Source organism: Balaenoptera physalus, assembly GCF_965194825.1.
Source record: "Balaenoptera physalus genome assembly, chromosome: 8".
Lineage (NCBI taxonomy): Eukaryota > Metazoa > Chordata > Mammalia > Artiodactyla > Balaenopteridae > Balaenoptera > Balaenoptera physalus.
The window spans coordinates 117,381,326-117,403,392 of record NC_138887.1 but is presented as its reverse complement, the minus strand read 5'-3'; the positions used below and the strand labels follow the sequence as shown (position 1 = coordinate 117,403,392).

Genomic DNA, 22,067 nt, shown 5'->3' with positions numbered 1-22,067 from the left:
GTTGATCAGATTTATTCACATTGTTCTACGTAGCTGTAGATTGTTCATTTGCACTGTTGTAGGGTATTCCATTCTGTGAACTGACCACAATTTATTCATTCTACTGTTGATGGGCATTTAGATGTTTCCAGTTTGTGGCTATTAGGAATAGCGCTCTTTTGAACATTCTTGTACATGCGTTCAAGAAAGTATATTCTTGGTAAGTATACATACACACATACATACCTGCTAGATCTAGACCTCGGAGTAGAGTTGCTAGGTTACCGAGTGTCCAATATTTGTTCAAGTTCAGTAGCCACTACCTCTTCTCAACTTTCCAAAGTGGTTGTACCAATTCATAGTCCTATTAGCAGTGTATAAGAATTTTGGTTGTTTCACATTCTTGCTAACCCTTGGTATCTTCTGTATTTTTTTTGTTTTGTTTTAGCTATTCTGGTATGTATGTAGTGGTATTATATTATGGTTTTATTTGCATTTCTCTAATAACTAGTGAAATTGAGCACCTTTTTATACTTATTAGACATTTGTACATTTACTCTTTCAGAGTGCCAGTTTAAGGTGCGTTGTATTTGACCACTTCCTAATATTTTGTCTTCTTTTTCAAATTGTTTTATAGGAGTTCTTTTTTTTTTTAAGATTTTTTTTTGATGTGGACCATTTTTAAAGTCTGTGTTGAATTTTTTTTTGTTACGATATTGCTTCTGTTTGTTTCTTTTTTTAAAATATTTATTTATTTATTTTGGTTGCACTGGGTCTTAGTTGCGGCATGCGGGGTCTTTAGTTGCAGCGTGCCGACTTCTTAGTTGCAGTGTGTGGACTCTTTAGTTGCTCTTAGTTGCAGCATGCATGCTGATCTAGTTCCCTGACCAGGGATCGAATCCGCACCCCCTGCACTGCGAGTGTGGAGTCTTACCCACTGGACCACTAGGGAAGTCCCTGCTTCTGTTTTATGTTTTGGTTTTTTGGCCATGAGGCATGTGGGATCTTAGCTCCCTGACCAGAGATCAAACCTGCACCCCCTGCATTGGAAGGTGAAGTCTCAACCACCGCACCTCCAGGGAAGTCCCTAGGAGTTCTTCACATAATCTAATTACAAGTCTTTTGCCAGATATGAGTATTGTGGATTTCTTCTTTGGCCTGCCTTTGCAGTATCGTAATGGTGTCTTTTGAAGGATAGAAGTTCTTAATGTAGTTCAACTTATCATTTTTTTTATGGTGAGCACTTTTTGTATCCTGTTTAAGCACTTTACGCCTACTGCAAGATCATAAAGATATTTCTCTGCGTTTTCTTCCACATTTAAATCAGTAACCCATCTGGTAAGAGGTAGAGGCGAAGATTTTTTTTCCCATAAGGATATCCAGGACCAATTGTTGAAAAGACTCTCCTTTCTCCACTGAGCTGCCAGGTCACCTCTGTTATAAATCAGGTAACCATATAGGTATGGGTCTATTTCTGGGCTCTCCATTTTGTTTCCCATAGGTCCATTTGTCCATCTTTGTGTTAATATCACTGTCTTAATGACCATAGCTTTAAAAAGCTAGGTTTTGATATCTGGTCATGAAGTCTCCCAGCTTCATTCTTCTTCTTCAAGATTGTCTTGGGTCTTCTCCGCCTTTTGCATTTCACATATGTTTTAGAATCAACTTGTCAATTTACACACACACACACACACACACACACACACACACACACACACACACACACCCATGAACCCTCCTGGGATTCTGATTGGCATTGTGTTGAATCTAGGCATCTTCTAAATCACAAAAATGACATTCCCTCTATTTACTTAGGTCTTTTAAAAGTTTTTCCCAGTATCATTTTGTAATATTCTGTATATAGGTCATGTGCATTTTTCATCAGATTTATTATTAGGTATTTGATGTTTTTCAAAAGGTAAATGGTTTTACTTTAAAAGTTTAATTTCCTCTTTGTTTATTGCTGGTATATAGAAATTGATTTTTGTAAACTAGCCTTGTATCCAGTGACCTTGCTAACTTCATTCATTAATTCTAATACTTTGAAGATTATTTTGGAGTATCTATGTATACAATCATGTAATCAGTTTTTTTTCCTTTCCAGCTCTTACCCTTTGCTAAAACCATGTTCTCTTTCATATAATATATTTTAGTCTTTATTGATCATTTCTCCCATTATAGTTCAAAGTCATGGTAAGATTCATCAGTTCTCAGCTTCCCCAAATCCTCAGTAATCCTTTGTAGGACAAGTGTCACATTTGTAAAATGATATTCTGCCCAGGGGTCACATTTGTAACAATATTTTGGCCAAGCATCCCTGTTTCACACTTGGATTTCTTTAAAACTCCCAGATAATTTCTAGATTGCCTAAATGTTTAACTCTATTTTAATCTATTCATTTGACTTGATCAAATTTCTCTTTTAAAAGTCAAAGTAAAATGGTAACATCCTGATCAATTTAGCTGAATTTGTGTTTGGGAAAGTGGGTAGTACAACATGGCTCGAATTAAGGGTGGTGGAGGTGTAAGGGATAAAACTGATGACAGCTTGTTTCATCCAGAGCAAGAGATGAGGGAGAAAGAGGTGGGGGGTAGGTCCTAATTTCAGAAATGACATCCCATTACTCATGTGGCCGTATTCTATTAATTAGAAGTGAATCAGCCAGTGGGTCCAGCCACATTCAAGGGGAGAAGATTACACATAGCTGTGAAGAGCAAGAGGCGGTAATAACTTGGAGCATTTTAGAGGCTGCCTATCACCGCCCCCTTTAGCTTTCTAGAGGTGACTATTTCAACCTTTTTCTTAAAAGGTCAGGCTAATTTAAATCAGGACCAAATTATGCTGTAATTTTTAATTAAGCTTTCTCTACATGCCACACGTTTCCTGGCCCCAGCCCTGGGTGTTTTCCAGCCTGCAGTATAAGGCCGCTCTCGTTCTTTACGAGAGTTCATCCCTTCTCGGGCCTTCAATTGCTACTCCTCTGTTGACAAGCTCAAACCTCTTAGCCAAATTTTATATCCTATAGCTCTTCATTTGTCCTCCAAAACTTTTAGATGTTTTGCTTTTGCTCTGTATTCTCTGTGTTTAAAACCCAAATAATCAGTTTTCTATCTCGATTAGGACTGAGAAATTATTTTAAGACCAAGAAGGGAGAGTTGATAAAAATGTGATGCTGGAATATAATGGTCTAAACATTTTTTTGCCCTAACAAACTGCATCCTCATTTACACACTACCCATTCTCAGTCAGGTAATTACCAACGGGTGTCTGTTGCAATCAGATGTAAACGCCTACCAAATCTACCCATGTACTGCATTTGCGTCCAGGTAGTCTACCTTCTCTCCTGGCCACTACCTAGCAAAGGTCAATCTTTGCTAGGGTCCTGACAGGCTCCGGGACCCGTCTCTTTTCACCTGTTCAGGGTTTGGAGTCCATGCCTCCTAACACACCAGATGTTGCTCCAGCAATATGCTTTCTTTCCTGAATCACCTGTTTTCCCATCTCCACTAGATCTTTCATCAGAATATCAACGTGGTATGTTATTTCTCTTAAAGATCTTAAAATCTTTCTCTCCATTCCACTTACTGTTCCAGCTATATTTTCTCTCCTTCTGTAGTAAAATTCTTGAGACAGTTGGTTACAATTGCTATCTCCAATCTTCATTCACTATGAAATCCACTCCAACCAGTTTACTGAAAGTGTGCTATCAAGGTCACCGATGCTCTCCACGTTGTTAAATCCGAGGGTTAAGTCTCAGACATCTTACTTATTGTGCAACGATTACTCTCCTCTTTGAAACACCTCCTCCCCTTGGCTTCCAGGATGCCACACTTTCCCACTTGGCTGGTCGTTCCCTCTGTCTTTATTGGTTTCTCTTCATCGCCACAAATGTCATGGTAGAGTACCTTCAACTTCTTTTCTGTCTACCCCTGTTCCCTTGGTTTTAACCACCATTTATATGCTGATGATTCCCAAACTTACATTCCTAGTCACAACCCCTCCTCTAAGTCCAGACTCCTATAACGAATTTTTTTTATAACAGAAATGGTACAAAGATGACCCCAAAGTGCGAACATCTCAGCTCTAACCGATGCTGAAAGAACTTATTGGACTCCCCTTATCTGACTAAAGTGAGAGCTTCACAGAGTCAGCTACCTGCCCTCCCCAGCAAGTCTCCCGTCAGGGAGGTGACCTACCTCAGGCACTGGGACATTCCAGAAGAAAAAAAAAGTCATTTAAACAAGCCTCATCAGAACGTTACATCCTTGGAAGGCTTAAACCTCCCCTGTTCCCCCGCCCTTTATTAAGCTGGTATATAAACATTTACCTCTTTCTGTTTGGGGAGCTACTCTCTCCGTAGAAGTACTCCTGCAGGCATAATAAACAAAAGTTTATCCTGTTACTCTGCTGTGAATTAATTTGCTGGCACTGATAACTAGGTCCTAAATTGGTAGAGGACAAGTTTTCCTCCCATCAGTAACTTACCAACCTCTTGATAGCTCGATTTGGTTGAAAACAGGCATCTTAAACTTACTGTGTCCCAAACTAAACTCTGATCTCCAAACCTGCACCCCCATATCCCTATCCGCTCCTACTGCCTGTACCTTCAAGACGCACCCAGGATCTAACTACAACCTGCCAGCTCCACTGTCACCACTTAGCTTCCCAGTCATTTCTTGCCTGGGTTATTACGATAGACCCCTAACTGCTCTCTGATTTGGCCCTTGCTCCACTTCAGGCTACTCTCAACACAGCAGCCAGAGTGATCTCGTTTAAACGATCCAATCACCTTTCTGCTCCAAATCCTCTCATTGAAGTAAAAAGTCAAGTCCTAACAACGGGCCCGGGCCCGCAAGGCGCGAGAAGATCTGCCTGTGCCCCCTCACCTCCCACTGGTCTCCCCCTCCCCCTAGAGCAGCAGGCAGGCTCCTACCTCAGGCCCAGACACTTGCCATCCCCTCCCCTTTGAACATCTTTCTCAGGAAGGGCTCCTTCACCTCCAAGTTTTCCTTCACATGTCACCTTCTCAGTGTGGCCTTCCTTAAGCTATTTAAAAATTGCAGCATTTACACTCAACGCTTCCCTCCTTCCATGCTGTGTTTCCCCGTTTTATTTACTATCACTCATATGCTGTATAATTTGTTTATTGTTTGTTTCTCTCCACTAGACTATCAGCTCCACCAAGGCAGGGACTTTTCTTTTGTTCTCTTTGTATTCCTAGACCCTAGAACAGTGCTTTCACATAGTAAGCCCTCCGTTAACGCTTGTTGAATGCTGAGTGAATAAATGAATGTGTGAGAAGTAAATCCCGTTCATGGGGTTGAAAGGGGAGTTCTGTGATGCTAACAGCCTTAATTTTGCCCTTGACCTTCTCCTGTCCCCCCTGGAAAAGCCTGATGATACACCGTGTGCAGGCAGTGGTAGGCCCGGGGAGAACAGCAGTGACTAAGGTAGAGCTGTGTCCCGACTTCAGACTTTAACTCTCCACTTTTGGTTTTATCCCATAACTGTTAATAGTAAATCTCTGTCTTTAACAGAGAACAGGACGACCTACCAGTAGTAGCATAACTACTACTGGTGACTCTCACCCTTCACATCTACCTTTGTGTTCAGCCTGGCTTTCTGCTTCATCTGGGTCCCTTCAGTAGTTTGGGGTTCTCACACACACACACACACACATTTTCTTGCTTTCCCCGCTTGGAAATCTTCAGATAATTTTTCTTAGTATCTAAAATGAAATAATTCTTCTCCCTCCCAACTTTCCTGTATTTGTGAATATACAAAATTGAGTTGCAAGATAATGTATGCCCTCCATATACAATGAAGTCTTTTGGCAATGTTTTCAATTTAGCCTTTTTTCTTGCCATCACTGTGACCTAAAACATCCTGCTTAACTGGATAATGTTACCCCTGAATTAAGACAATGTTGTGATCCACTGGCACCCCCACTTCCTGCTCCAAGTCAGCCTTCATATTATATTTAACATAAACGTGTATTGTAAATATAAATATTACAATATTGGCTTTCTAATCCGCTCTCACTCTTTCACAACTGGTGCTCTCAGCTCTAGATTCCACATAATCACTCGGAGTACCTGTTCATTCCCATCTCAAGTGCCCTCACTGCCCCATCAATCTAAATCTTATGCTTTCTTTAGGGTCCGGCTAAAATTTCCTTTTCTGAGTTTTTTTGGGGGGGGAACATCTTGATCCGACGTCATTCCTTGGTTCTAAATGCCTTAGCAATTCATATGGCATTTCACACTATGCTGGATATGTTTATATATTGCTTGGATTTGCTGATAATCTCTAATGTAATTTCCTTGATCTTTCTTTAAAAAATGCCCACATTGTTTTAATATTTAATATAAAGGACAGGCAAAATCGGTAATTTGATAAGTGACTTAGGGATAAAGTTAACTTTTGAGATTTAAATGGCTGGTTTAAAAAGTAATTGTAGGGCTTCCCTGGTGGCGCAGTGGTTGAGAATCTGCCTGCCAATGCAGGGGACACGGGTTCGAGCCCTGGTCTGGGAAGATCCCACATGCCGCGGAGCAACTGGGCCCGTGAGCCACAACTACTGAGCCTGTGCGTCTGGAGCCTGTGCTCCGCAACAAGAGAGGCCGCGATAGTGAAAGGCCCGCGCACCGCGATGAAGAGCGGCCCCCGCTTGCCGCAACTAGAGAAAGCCCTCGCAGAGAAACGAAGACCCAACACAGCCATAAATAAAATTTAAAAAAAAAAAAAAAAAAAAAAAAAAAAATTCAAAAAAAAAAAAAAAAAGTAATTGTAAATTAATGGTCTAGAGGGAAGCCTTTTACCATGGACTACGAATGTATTGGTGACTGTTGGTATATGACAGATGCAATTGTTACATTAGTTTATAGTTACATCTCAGATGCATAACCTACTTACTTTTGCACTATTCTTATCATTTATTCATAACTCTGCTTTTATTTGGGCACATGATTGTATTTTCTCTGTATCTTTTGGGTTCCCTCCACCTAAACTTTTAACATTGAGTTGGTCCAGAATATACGTGAGGAATGGGATGGTGATTTAGGAAAGTTGGTAGAACTATGGGTTAAATCACATGAGGAACTAGTCATTAAAAATCATAATTATTTAAAAATGTAACTAAAAATATTCAAAACATGATTCCGTTAGGCTTTTAGCTCCAGCTCATAGTTGACCATCCTCCCCGCACCGCATCTGAACTCTCAGTATGGAATCCCAGTTTATATGGGTGAGTGGTTGCTTTGCCCTATAGCTGCGTCCTATTAAAAAAAAAAATTCGTAATAATCTTAACTTCATTGCCAGAAAAATCAAAAGTGGGGATTGTATCTGAAGTAGAATATTCCTAATTCCTCTGGGTTGAAACAGGCTTACCCCAAGATCATTTTTTTTAATACTTGAAAAATGTTGCAATCATCCTAATACTTTCCAGAGGCGTTAGCACGAGGCAAGTGAACGGCACTCATCCTTGATAAATGATTTTTAACGTTGACACGTGCTTGGCACTACAAGCCCTGGAAGGGTCTGAACAAGGCGCTCTAAATGAGGAATTTGAAATAATTGTGACGCCGTTCTGTGCCAGGTTTCTAAGGCATGGGCACTGCGGGCTCGACCAACCAAAGTCCAGCGGGCCGGGAATCCGAGGCGGGCCAAGCGGCCGAGGGGCGGCAGCAGACAAAAGTAGCGGGCAGGACGCTCCGCTCGGCTCGGGGGGCGGCACGCTGGCCCCACCGGAGCGCGGGAGGCTCGCGGCTCCTCGCCCGAGCCCAGCCGGGCTGGAGCCGGGGCCCCAGAGCGCATCTGGCCGGCAAACGGGGCACCGCGGGCCCTCCTGTCCGGGAGCCTCCCGCGCACTCGCCGGCCGGCCCGGGCCTCGGCTCCGCGCGCGGGGAAAAGAGCGCGGCGGTTGAAACCGTTACCACCCCCGAGTTTTGAACTGGTTCAAACTTGGCTTTCGGCCCCGCCCCGCCCCTCCGGCCCGGGAACTCCGAGGCGGCGGTTCCCGCCAAGAGCCGCGAGCGCGCCGTCCCGCCCTCCGGCCGGTTCCCGCCACCCCGCCCTGTCCGCCCCCCGCCCGCGGCCCGGGATTCGGGCTCCAGAGGCCCTTCGTCCCCGCGCGCCGGCCCACCGCCTTCCTGAAAGGCGCCGTGCGTTCCGCGAAAGAACAAAGAGCCAGCGCAGCGCTTCCACCAACTGCGGCGTCCCCCGGCGCCCACCCACCCGCGCGCGCGCACGCGCCGCCGGCCCGGCCCGGCCGAGTCCCGCGGGCGCCTCGGCGTGGGGCTGGCTCTGCGCCTCAGAGCCCGGCGGGCCCTGTGATTGGATGGGAGCCCGCCTCGCGTCCCGCCAATCGGGGCGGCGCTTGGTTGGACAGGGGGGGCCAAATAAAAGCGATGGCGATTGGGCTGCCGGGTTTGGCGCTCGGTCCGGGAGCGTCCGACACCCACTGGGACGCAGAAGGCGGTGGAGCCCCGGCGGCGGCAGCGGCGGCGGCAGCGGCGGCAGCGGCGGCGCGCGGGAGCGGCGCGGGCTGGGGCGCGGGGCGCAGGTAACGCGCCGCTGTCGGGCCGGCCGGCCGGCGGTGCTCCGGAGCCCGGCGAGGGGCGGCGGCGGCGGTGGTGGGACATCCCCGCCGCCGCTCTGCCCGTCCGGGTATCGCCCCGAGCGGGCTTTCCCGGGGCGCCGCTTTGGCTGGCGGGGTGAGAGGAGACCCTTCTGAAGGGGTCGTGGGTCCGGGCCGGCCCGCGCGACCGCCACGGGCGGGCAGTGCCGGACCCGGCGACCCGAGGCGGGAGCCCGGGCGGGCGCCGCGGGGGGCAAGCGAAGGGGTCTTCTCGCGCGCCCGCCCCTCCGGAGGCGCCGGGGCTGGGCTGGGGGCGCTCCGGTGCCCGGGGCGGGCCGGCCGCCCGAGCCCCGGTCTCCTTTGTGTGGAGCGCCGCGGCGGGAGCGCCCGGGTGGGACGGGACGCACACAAGTTGGTGGGACCTCGGCGCCGAGTGTGCACTCAGACAAAGGACGGACTGTGTCTCGGGGGAGCTCGGCGCGAGGAAGGGGCAGTGACACCGGGGCCTGACAGCGGGCGGGAGAGTGGCGTGGGGAGCGGCGGCCGCGGTGCAGCGGGCGGGCTCGGCTCCACGCCCCCTCCCCGTGAGGGCGCAGGCTCGGCCGGGGCCGCGGGGGCCGGGACGGCGCGCGGAGACCGGACTCCGAGCGGCCGCGCGTCTGACATTTCCCCGGAAAGGAGCTCCGGAGCTCCTCGTCTCCACCCGCTCGGACCAGGCGGTCCCGGCCGCCTTCGCCTTCTCGGCGGGCTTTCTGTTAAGTTTGAGGGAAGGGTCTCGCTGTTCTTCCCCTTCCCGGTTTTGTTCGTTTCGGAGGGCTTTCCGTCGAGTTCCCGCGTCATTGTGGCACCCCTCCCCCCCGCCCACCCAAAAGTCGGTGCCACAGGGTCCCTTTTTGAAAAATGGGAGGAATGAGAAGCACGATATTTTGGAAAACTTGGTGAACTCACGCCTGATGAGTCCCCACTTTCTAAAGAATCATAATCTTAAAAAAAAAATTACAGGCTGTTTCGGCCAACTTGTGTGATACAGCTGAGACTGGCGACAGGTGCTAACGAAATCAGCTGTCATTTAGTAAGCGATTATTCCCCAAATCCCTAGGGGATGAATGAGGATGAGATGGTTGAAAGTTGATCACAAGAAAATGTTTATGACAAACGTGTATTTAGGTGGTATGGTTAGCAATTTCTCATTAATTGGTCTTGTTTTCTGTGAACAATAGCTTTGTTGAGTCAGAAAAGGCTGGCTGCAGAAATGTTTGTTGCCTAAGAAATCGAATGTGTGCTGTTCACAGTTAAGTTAAACTTCCTTTGTTTGTCACACAGGATCTGTAAAATTTAAATTCATTTGGAGATAAAGATGTGTCTTTGGTATTTCAAAATATTTTACTACAAGGTGTACTTGCTGGGTTTGAAAGGTCATTATCAGCTTAGTTTTATGGCGTTTCAGTGTCACATAAAACAACATTTAAAACAATATTTTAAAAAAATCTTTAAAGAACACTAATGCTGACACAGTTGACTGTATCTATACTTCTAGAGGGTTTTGAGATCGGTTGGGATCCTAACTGTTAGACCACCAGGGAGCTAGGGGGGGTCTTGGAGTTTGTTTTCCATTACTCTTCATTCATGACCATTAGCAATTATTTTATGTTTGGGAATAAAAGTAGAACAAGTGTGTAATCCTAATTAGTTTATTGATCATTTATTTGCAAGAAAATGAAAGCATTTAAGACATATTTTAATTTCCTTTTCATATTCCCTAAAGATAGGAATAGATAGGATGCTAGTCCTAGATATAAAGAATCCCATTCTCTCTTTTTGGAGGTGTGTTAGAGAATGTAATGTTTAAAGTCTTGGAAGCTCTTAAAAAATGGCATCTTAAATTCTAATTTTTGTGGAAAGTGAACATATTCAAAGAAAAGGAATTTAGAAACACATAGACACTCTTCTGATTTGCATTGTTCTGATGATCTGATGTACAACCTACTGTCTTATGGTTTCATAAAAATGGAGACAAAGAAATGCATTGTAAAAGTCTTTATTACATATTTTGCAGTGTTGGACACCACTGAACGGACAGACATTCCAGGTGCTGTTCCTAAGTATTGTTTACATTTATATTAGTTGCTGGTAATTATATATTAAAAAGTCTTGCCCATTGTTATGAGATGAACTAGTTACGCAGATTTTGGCAGAAATTTGGATCTTTTAGGATATAAAATTCCAGTTTTTCCCTTCTTGTGTACACTGTATTTGATAATTACTATCTTTGTACTTGTCACAAGATTTTTTTTTAAAGTTTTTTTGGGGAATTGGTTTTAAATTTTTTCTATTTGAATTGAGAATGTTTAGTTTAAGTAGCAGTGATTAAAAGAACACACTTGTTGATTTAGTGTAATTAGGCAAAAAAAAAAAAGAGCTCTAATACTTTTATACCAGCTTTGCCTTGCATGCATATGTGTAAGTGATTATCTTTGTGTTGGCCACTTAAATTTTTAGGCACATTTCCCCAGCTCACCCTGAGGTTTTCCAGGATATCCTCCATCCTTTGAGCTGGCATGCTCGAAAAGTGTGAATTAGGTTCTGTCCTGGCCTTAAAAAGTGATTAAGAAGGTTGAGCTGCTTTTAAAGAACTAACAGCAAGGAAAAATCCGCTTGTCAGCGGATCTAATATCTTCTGGGGTCGATTAGAAATGATTTATGGATTTGCCTTGAAGTCTTTATGTCCGTACAAATGAAGAAAACATTTTCTGGGAATGATGAAGAATTCTAGATGGGCAGGTGAAATCTTCAGTTTGGAGGAGAGCAGGAGAGGAACAGCTCGTTAAGTTCAGAGAAAGCTTCACTTGCTAGAGGCCTTCCCTGTGCCTGCAAGGGCTTTGTTCATACCTTGATTGTAGCATGTATCCAATTGTATTGTAATCACTTGCTGGTGCCTCCAACTCCTTCACTACAGTCTTAAGTGCCTTGAGTCAGAAGCTCTGTCTTACTTTTCTTTTTATACCTGGTGGTTGCTGGAGAGTAGGTGTTAATAGTTGAATGAATGAAGGAAATCCAAAAAATGTAAGGAAATAATTTGACAAAGGAAGTTGCAAAGGAAACAGGATATATTCATATTTATGTTGTGAGGAACTTTGGAAGGTGTTTTTCTCCCTCTGAGAGGCAGTGGTTATAAAGAAAAATAATTGTCAAGATGTACAAGTTCCAAGGTCTCTCCTAGTTATTAACACTCTGAGGTATTGAAAATTGGATATCCTTTAGGTGCAGCTATTGGTTTTCATGTTTGGTATTTCAGGCAGCTAGAGAGAACCTTGATGGATCATAGCATATATTATCTGCTTAATTTGTGTTGAAATTGATAATTGTACAAAAATATAAGGGGCGAGTACATCTTTTAATCGTTAGGTGTCTCGTTACCATTAATGAGTTCTTTATTGGAATAATTTGAGGTAGGTTTTGAAGCTAAAACTGAAGGAAGTAGTGCCAGTGTAATTACAGATTATTTATTGGGATGTTCTTCATCATTCTTTTAAAATGATATGATAAATGTAGATTTGTAAATCCAATAATATCTCAAAAGGCATAGCTGATAAATTTTTAAGATGGTTGCACTGTTTTATATCTTGCCACTGCACCACTATGTGGTGCAAAAATATGACAAAAATGAAGTGGAAAAAAAAGACATTAATATTAAAGAGCCTACTATTTGCCAGATTCTTTATTCATTCATTTGTTTGTTTGGTTTGTTTGTTTTTATTGGGGTAACATTCACATCAGAGGCTTTGTTTTTAATTCTTATAAAAACCACCTTGCATTCATCAACAGATGTTTGGATAAACAAAACATGGTGTATACATACAATGGAATGTTCAACTATTGAAGGAATGACGTACTGACACATATAATAACATGGGTGAAACTTGACAATGTTATGCTAAGGAAAATAAGCCAGACACAGAAGGAAACAATTGTATGATTCCATTTATAGGAGGCACCTAGAACAGGCAAATTCCGAGACAGAAAGTAGCATAAGAGGTTACCAGGGGCAGAGGGGAGAGGGGAACGGGAAGATAGTGTTTAATTGGGACAGAGTTGCTGTTTGGAAGGTGAAAAAGTTCTGGACGTGGAAGGTGGTAATGGCTGCACAACATTTTGCATGTGTCTAATGCCACTGAATTGTGTGCTTAAAAATGGTTAAAATGGTAAATTTTATGTTATGTATGTTTTACCATAAAAAACTTTAACAACGACAACAACACACTCTGCAAACCTTTACAGATAAGGAAACTTTGATGTAGAGGGTTAAGAATTTGCCCAGGATTATCCAGCTAGGAATTTGCAGTCAGGATCCAAACTTAGATTCTGTTTGGCTCCATTTTATCTACTTCGTGTTATCTGCTGGTCTCCTGGATGATTGAAGACGGATTGGTTCCAAGAAGAGTGAGTTTATTTGAATCAATCAGAGAGTTATATTTAAAAGTAGATAATTGTAGGTTTATGGGCTCTGATGCCCTAGACAAACTAAAAGATGTCTTTGTGGATTTATTTTCAGCCGGAGTTGTACTAGTGTGCGCTCTGGGGGCAGTACAAGTTTTGAGAGTGTGGTCTTTGGAGTCACGTTGCTTGGGTTCCAGTTCCCGAACTGCCAGTTTGTGTCACGTTGTCCTTGATGTCTAAGTTCCCTATCTGTAAATTGGTGGTCCTAATGATAACTACTCATTCCATAAGGTTGTTGAGAGAGTTAAATGAGTTAATACATGTGAAGCCCTTAGAACTACAGCTGGCACAAATTGTTTGATAAGTGATTCTTAGTTATTGCATTAGTATTGTTTATAAGAGTTGATGTACTTTCTCATTCATGGAACTAAACACTTCCCAGGCTTAAGTACGTGCTTAGAACCTGTATGTGAAGAAAACGGCGCCACGTACGCTTTTCATTTCTGTTTCCTTTGAATTATGTATTGATTAAAAACAGGTAATATGTGTTCAATTAAAAAAACTGGAAACAATTTAGACGTTTATAAAGTGAAAACTTTCTTGATCCCTGTAACCCCATTCCCTACCCATAACAGTTTGCTGTATATTCTTCCCAAACTTTCCAGTGTATTCATATGAATATATTAATACATGTATTTTACAAAAACAGGATCAAGTTATTTTGTTATGAAACATTTTTTTAGGTCAATGCAGAGATCTGTTTCATTTTAAAAAGCTTGCTATTTCTTTAAAGCTTGCTATGTGGTCAACACTGTTTTAAGTGCTTTCATTTATTTTACATAGACATGTAATAACAAGAGATGGAGAGCTTAGGTAACTAGTTAGTGGTAGAGTATGGATTTGAATTTGGGCATTTGGGCTTCAAAGCCCTGATTTCTCAGCCTGGGGTGTGTGTGTGTGTGTTTGTTCTTTGTTTTCGTAAGGCCCTCGAGTTACCCATGATTTTAGCATTTCTTAAAAGAGTTGTAAAACAACAGCAAATACCCCAAAAGAATATGCAAGGCGACTGGATGTGGCCTGCCAAGCCTCAAAGCACTTAACCATGTGGCTGTTTGCAGAAGTTTGCTGCCCTCTGCTCTAAGCTCTCAGGCTGTTTTGTTACGTGGAATACGCAGTATGCCGGCTTCTGTGCCGTCATGCAGTGAACCAGCCGTCTGTGTGGACGTTGTGCTCTCCCCGCAAGGAGGGAACATCCTTATGGAGCTTTGAACATTTGTGTGATGGCTTTCTATAGGGAGAATCGCTGGTTCAAGATTATGCACAGTTCAGGTTTTAATAGATGTTGCCAAATCACTTTCTAGAGAGGTATCCATTTTTTAGTGTGCAAAATCAACTTTATTGAAGTGTAGTTTATATACATGAAAATGCACGTATTTGAAGGGTACAGTTTGAAGAGTTTTGACAAATGTAAACATCTGTGTAACTGTCACCTCAATCAAGATATAACCTTGCTATCATTTCAGAGTTCTTTTGTGCTCCCAACTGCCAGTCCGATTTCTCCTGTTTAAGAATTTCACATGAATGGAATTACGCAGAATATACATTTTTGTGACTGACTTCTTTGATCCAACATGTTTTTGAGATTTATCTATGTTGTTGCTTGTTTCAGTAGTTTCTCTTTATTTCTCAGTAATAGTCCATTGTGTGAATATCCTATGTTTTCTTCATTTACCTGTTTATGGGTCTGTGTCCCGTTTTGGCTCTTATTAGTAAAGCCTCTGTGACCATTTGGGCAAGCCTTTTGTGGACATATCTTCTACTTTCTCTTGGGTAAATACCTTGTAGTTAGACTGTGGGGTCATGTGGTAAATATTGATTTAATTTTATGAGAAACTGCCAGACCATTTCCCCAAGCGATTGTCCCGTTTTGCGTGGAGTTAGGGTTGACTTGTTTCCGTGGGGGAGCTGTGGTTTCTCCACATTTTCTCTGAGTCTTCACCCATGTCCCGTGTTGCTCTCATTTAAGTCACTGGCATCTGAGTGCTGAGTATCTTATTGTGGTTTTAATTTGCATTTCCCAAGTGATCAGTGATGTTGGACATCTTTTCACGTGCTTATTGGCCATTTGTATGCATTTTTCGGTCAAGCCTTTTGTCCATTTAAAAAATTGGGGTGTTTGCCTCATTGAGTTGTAAGAGGTCTCTGTGTATTCTGGGTACACATTCTCTGTCAGATGTATGTGTTGCAAACGTTTTCTCCTTAATTTTCTACTTTGATTTTGTGTTTTTGACAATATATAGATCAAGTTAGGTAATAGTACTAGAAGCGTAATTGTTTAAATTCAGTTAAATTGTGTGAAAACAAATTCATTCTTAATCCACAAATCATTTAGTTCTTGGTATAGCAAAACGTCTTGTGTTTGCAGAAACATGGACATTAAAAGGATATTATTTATATTGATGGTATTAGGTGTGTGGCATGAGGAATTTTAAAATTAAGCTAACTAGTTTTGAAAGTGATAATATTTAGTAATTCTTTAAATTTTCATTTTGGGTAATTTGGACCTTTTCATTTATTAGTGAGTTAACATTTTTTTTTCTTCAGAGGATAAATGGGGATATTAAAAGTGACTTTGATCTTAGACTCTGGTAATGTAGAAGTGATGATAAGGTTGCCAGGCTTCGTTTACCTATTTTGATAGTTAAGTAAATTTTTTGCTATATAATCAGATGGCTTTTCAGAGTATATATACTTGATTTGTGTACTGTTTTATTTCTGCAGAGTATCAGTTCTTTTGCTCAACAGCTAATTTACTCCCATAATAATTTTTAGTTTTTCTTCATTATACAAGTAATACACAGTACCTCCTTTTCCCTGTTAAATAAAGGAGAGAAAAAAAAAAAAGCAAGCATTTGGGCTTCTGCTGGGTGTCGTACACCTCTGCAGGTGGTCCCGTCCTTGCCCAGCTCAAGTCTTCCATGGCTGTCGATTCCACGAGAAACTCCTGAAGCTAGTGTTGCAGGCTGGCTACGGAACAGCCCACCTCTTTCAACTAGTCTCACCTCTGATAGTTTTCTTATACTTTTCCCCTGTTGAGCTCAACTGGTCTTCTTACTTGTCTCCAGGAAGGCTCACATGGAGAGTCTGTGCTCTGTCTTCTTTCTGCAGTGTCTTCCATACCATTTTAGCATCTCAAGATGCTGTTTATTAGCCTGTTTGGCTCGGAACACCCCATCCCCCTCTCCCAACCAAACTAGACAGCTTCTCTCCTGCTTCGAGGGAAATAGCCAGCAGTTCTCTTGTGTTTTTCTCTTTCCCTCTCCCCTTGACTTTAAGCTCTAATTTACTCGTCTGCATGGTAGAGGTTAGAAAAGGGTTCTGGGACTTCCCTGGTGGCGCAGTGGTTAAGAGTCTGCCTGCCAACACAGGGGACACGGGTTCGATCCGTGGTCCGGGAAGATCCCATATGCTGCGGAGTAACTAAGCCCATGAGCCACAACTACTGAGCCTGCGTTCCACAACTACTGAAGCCTGCGCACCTAGAGCCCGTGCTCCGCAACAAGAGAAGCCACCGCATGAGAAGCCCGCGCACTGCAACGAAGAGTAGCTCCCACTCACCGCAACTAGAGAAAGCCCGTGCGCAGCAACGAAGACCCAACGCAGCCGAAAATCAATAAATAAAAATAAATAAATTAATTAAAAAAAAGAAAAAGTACCTTCCTTTAAAAAAAAAAAGTACCTTCCTTTAAAAAAAAAAAAAGGGTTCTGTACATAGTAGATAGAAATAAAATTTTGTGAAATTGATTTAGGACCAGAGCCCTGAAAACTTGAGGCTCTCTTCTTCAGCAGCAACTCAGTAAATAGTGATTTAAATAGCACCCCGACCCTTTAAAGCAGAGCCTTCAAGAGTCTGTCTCAGGTGAGTTTTTTGGCTGTTCTGTGTATCACCCAGTGAGCTTTGCTACCTGCTGTCAGGTACTATTATACAATTTTAATTTATATCCCTAGTATACTCTTGACTAAAGTTAGAAAGCTTGAGAAACTCTGATCATGGGAAAAAGTGAGAACGTAAAATAATGATTCTGCAAATTTATCTCAGGATGATCTTTATCCCTCTGTTGCATTTATGCGAGCTAAATGCATGCTATCGTACATAGCATGTCAAGATGTTTCTAGTAAGTTTTTAAAAAGTGTCAAAAAGACAAAACATCATGACTATTTTATCTATTTTAGTGCTTTGGTTTTTGTTACTAAAGACCATCTGAGAAGTGCTTTTTGTAAGCAAAACACAAAAATTTAAGAAAACTAGTTGATTTTCTTTAAACAGGGGAAGAATTCCAATCATCATTAAAGCAGCTTTTATTTGTCTTTGATGCCATAGCGTATAGTGAAATTTCACTGTATGCTATTCATAGGTACATGAATACCTACTGTGTGCTTACAAATAATGGAACTAACTACTATTTATTGTGAACTTGCCCTTTGCCTAATATACATGCAGCCTGTAAACCAAACATTTTACTTTTGAAATTTGTTGAAAGTCATGCATTTTAATTACTTTAAAAAAACCGTATAGTATTTGCTAAATGAGAAAATAATTATCTGTTCTTTGAATATTATAAAAGATTCTGTAAGATGAACTTCATAATCTTTTAACAGTATAATGATCTATCATATTATTAGGTAGACAAAAGCTACGGTGTGAGTATCCTTATTCATAAAATTCTGATCTAAAATGTTTCTATATTCAGACTATTTAATAGTGTAAGCAAAATTTGCAAAATTATTTTTTAAATCTCTAGTGGGTACCATGAGATAAATTACCATGCAGAGGATTTATTGGTCAGAAAAGGTTGGGAAATGCCCTTCTAGAGTAATCAGTAAGGACTTTTAAATGGCAGAAATGTTGCTTGAACAGGCTTAAAGGAAGGAGAGGATGAATTGTTCTACTTGCCCCGTAAGTAATTTTGCCTCTTCAACGAATATTTGTCTGTCTGAAATACAGAGCTCAAGTTAGCTATGGAGAAGATATTTTAGAGGGTGCCTTCCCACTGGCAGCTGGATATTGTGCAAAGAACACAGACTCCAGGCTAGGCTCTGCCGTTAAACTAGTTGTATTTCCTTGGCAAGTAGCTTTCGTGGCTCTCCACTGCTAAATGACCCGGGTGAACAAACTGAGCAACTTGTGGTTATTGAGGATCTACCTTGTGCCTTCAGAGAGGATATCTGTGTCTCTGTTTCGCAGATAAAGAAATAGGGACTTGGTGAAGGTAAGTAACTTGCTTAAATTCGTGTAACCAGGAGGACCAGGATCCCTTTGAGAATAGGCTTTTGCTGCTTCTAGGGTCCTGCTTAGCTCGAACACTGAGATGCTTGCTAGGTGCTGGGCTTCTGTTAGCCACTTAGATCTGTTTCTCTGGAGAGTTTGAGAAATACTGGACTTGACTTCACATTACTATCACAGGTAATTGCCGTGCTCCCTAGCTGGCATTTAATTGCGTTCTATGCATTTCTCCCAAATTCCTTTACCAGTTCATCAATTCATAAAACATCTAATGCTGATTATAAGCCTATTTTTTTCCTCTTTTTTGCCTCTGCACAATAGGCATAATAGCACCTAAAAGTCTTTTAGGACTATGATATATCTGACTAAACTCGCTTTCTAAACAATCAAATGGGGATATTGTGATTTATATTAAGTTTATATTTGGTCTTTGTCCTGCTTCTGGCACTGGAGCTCCTAAAACCCTTGGAGTTTTCTAAGCGGTTAAGAGAGATAAGGGTGTTTTTTGCTATTTGTAACCAACCCCTTTCAGCCACACCTGAGTTTATGCTAAGAGGTGACTTCTGGAAAACACCTAAGGATGGTTGGGGGCTGGTTGCTAGGAAACCAACCTTGAGATTAGAGGGTTGGAACTTTCAGACACCACCCCCCCCTCCAACCTCTGGGGAGGGGAGAGGGGCTAGAGATGGAGTTCAGTCACCAGTGGCCAATTATTTAATCAACCAACCTTGCCTGTGTAATGAAGCCTCCATAAAAACTCAAAGGGACAGAGTTCGGGTAGCTTCTGGGTTGGTGGACACATGGAGCTTCAGGAAGAGTGGCAGGCCCAGAGAGCGTGGAAGCCCTGTGCCCCTTCCCACATGCCTGGCCCTATGCACCTCGTCCGTCTGGCTGTTCCTAAGTTACATTCTTTTCTAATAAGCTGGTAATCTGTTTTCCTGAGTTCTGTGAGCAGCTCTAGCAAATTAATTAATGAAAACCTATCTCCAGGTAGATAGTGTCAGATTTGAGTTGAAGTGTAGGGTACCCAGCTGGTGTCGCAGAGAATTGCTTGGTGAGGGGAAAAACTCCACATGTTTGGTGACCGGGAAGTGTCAGAAATGAAGTACTATTCAGAGAATATTGTGTGTAATGTAAATGAAAACTATCATAGCATTACTCTTCGTACAGATCTGCACTGGCAAGTTCATACTCATTATTTCTCACTTTTTCCTATAGAATTTACTCTTGTAGTTAAAGAAATAAAATAGTTTTTCTTTACTATTTGTCTGGTGTCACTTGTTATCCCCTAACAGCATATAACTAAATGGCTCGCTGTGCCATACAGTTTTCTAGAATAGAAATTTCTTCAAACTATTTATTGGGTGCCTCAGTCTTCACCCATTAGGGCTGTTCAAATAAAGGGTGAGATACTCTCTTCCTTACCCTTGAGAAAGAGACATTCTATTACAACTTTTAAATCTAGATTACCAAACAAAAAGTCATGTCTTTTCTGTGCCCAGAGTCTAAAATTCCTAAATGTTAGGCACTCATTTTAGCCCCCTCCTTTTCTTTTACCAGAGGAAGTGCTGAGATTGAAGTCTTTTTTTCCTGCCTAAAAACCTTAGTGTTAGTGTGGTAATTGCAGAGAGGTAACTGCAGGGATTGTACAACTGGTTTACCTGTAGTTGGTGAATTCTTTATAGCATTTCCATAGTTATTTGGAGACTCAAAAATATTTCTTCTCAGGGCTTAAGTATTTGTGATAAGCGATGTTATAGTAATAAAATAGACAATATACTTTGGTAACAAATACTGAAAATATCATTGATTGTCAGTAGTACTTGAAGGGTTGGACATTTTCTAGTACCTCAGCAATATATTTATATTGATATTTGTCATGAACCTTAAGTATAGGAAAATCATGAAAAGACTTATATCTCATCACTGCCCCTACCTCCTATACTTCCATGTTGGCCCAAAACTACTTCTGTTTTGAGCAAGAGAATGACTTTCAGAGTAGAGATGAGCCTAAGGAGTTTCTGAAGGGTCTCTGAGGAGTTCTGTCGTCCATGGGCTAAATAAATGGCACTTGCAAACATTTTTACCCCCTTGTGGTGTACACCAAACTCACCAAACTCCAGTGCTGAAACTACCAGGTAAGGGTTACTTGGTTGTAGGATGCCTGGAAATTCTGAGAGGTTCTGTAAATACTTTGGGATTAATAGTTTGAACTACCAAGTCCTTTTTATGATTCTGTCTTCAGAATATAGAGGGAATTGTTTTTTGTTTGGGGGTTAAGATATAAGGTCAGTGTCTCAGGCAACTCTAGTATGTTGGCAGAATTGCCCATGGAGAGTTTCTAGGAAGATTCCATATCATAAATACCTTCTCTTTAGGTCCAGAAGCAGCCCATCTTTCCTCTAGTATGGGAACAGATCACTGTTCTTCTGTTGAGCACAGATTTGTTTGTTTGCACTTAGGGGCCAATGCTATATGGAAAGCGCTGAGCACCGGAATCACTCTGCGCGGCTAAATAGTGTCGAGGATGTGCAGAGCAGGCTGTGGGGACAGCAGATTCCTGTCACCTATCTATGCTCACTTAGGTAACTTATTGCTTGGAATGATGGGTGGATCCCTTGTATTTACCTAAAGTGGGTTTCTCTTAAAATTTTGCCAATATATTAATATGTTGTTAAATTTGTACTAGGTTGGCTTATTTGAGGTATAAGATTTAAAATAGACTTCCTATAAGGAAGAAAGGCTGTCATCAGACTTAACCTACCTTTTCATTTTTTTGCCTATATCAAAAGGAGTGTTGAAGAAATAATATGTATCCCATGTCCCGTCCTTGAATTACAGTGAGTTGTGTATCATAGTTTTAGTTTCTGGTACATCAGTCTTTGTTCTGTTTCCCCTCCAACAGTGTCTCAGTAAACTGAGTATGTACCCAACAAAATGAGAGGATTTAGCTTATAAAATAGGTTTCGTACAGTTTTCAAAGAAAACTTTACCCTCTAGATGCGAATTTTGTTAATCTGTTTTATCTGTTTTCCAAGCAAACTATTTATAACCTTTATGATAGTTCAGTTTTCCACTTGGTGTAAATTTATATGCCATTTCTTTTCTAGGACGGGTCTGTGAATGGATAGAACTTTCGAATAAACACAGGAATGCTGGTCTGTAGACTCCGTGTTGAACTATTGAACTTAGGAGTTTAGTTTATTCTTCTGCTGGAAGGAAAATGATCTTATTTTTGTAGAAAATACATTACTGCAGAGTCTACTCATTTTTGCTGAAACAATCCAGTTAATGTTTTCGATCATTCACCTAAGATTGCCACATTACTGTAATTTTCCTGTGCCTTTTAACACGACTGTGCCTTTTTAGCACTACTTAAACCAGGGCTACAAATGTGATATGTATTTTTTCCCCCTTATTTTCCCTTATCACTAGTCAGGGGCACATCTGTTTCCTAAAAACTTCTTGAATACAATTGCTGTTTATAATGCTTTCTCACCTGTAGTCGTATTCACTGAAGTTTAGGCGCTAAGGTGCCTGTTGTATCTTGCAAACTTGTGTCTGTCACAGGATTTAGCACTTTCAGAATGTTTCATAAATTCATATTGACTGGTTGATAATACCTCTACTCCTGGCTTTCCCAAATCCTTCAAAATGAAGTTTCAGAAGTTTCTTTTCCTTAAATTTTTGCAAGTCATTTGGGTGGACTGTTTGGGTCCAACAGTAGTGAGCTTGTGTATTTTTGTCACTTTTTTCTCCTTTTTAAATAAAAATAGAGGCGTGCTAGG

The 22,067-nt window shown here is 41.8% G+C and overlaps 1 protein-coding gene across 9 annotated transcripts in view; it reads left to right on the top strand.

Moving 5' to 3' along the window:
• The first annotated feature begins 8,391 nt into the window (after nt 1-8,391).
• The window catches only part of EZH2 (enhancer of zeste 2 polycomb repressive complex 2 subunit), a 63,254-nt gene continuing 49,578 nt past the window's right edge, over nt 8,392-22,067 (top strand). For all 9 annotated transcript variants that reach the window (XM_082473856.1, XM_082473864.1, XM_082473867.1 and 6 more), the window contains exon 1: nt 8,392-8,543. The gene's annotated coding sequence lies outside the window, so the exon portion shown is untranslated. The remainder of the gene's footprint in view (nt 8,544-22,067) is intronic.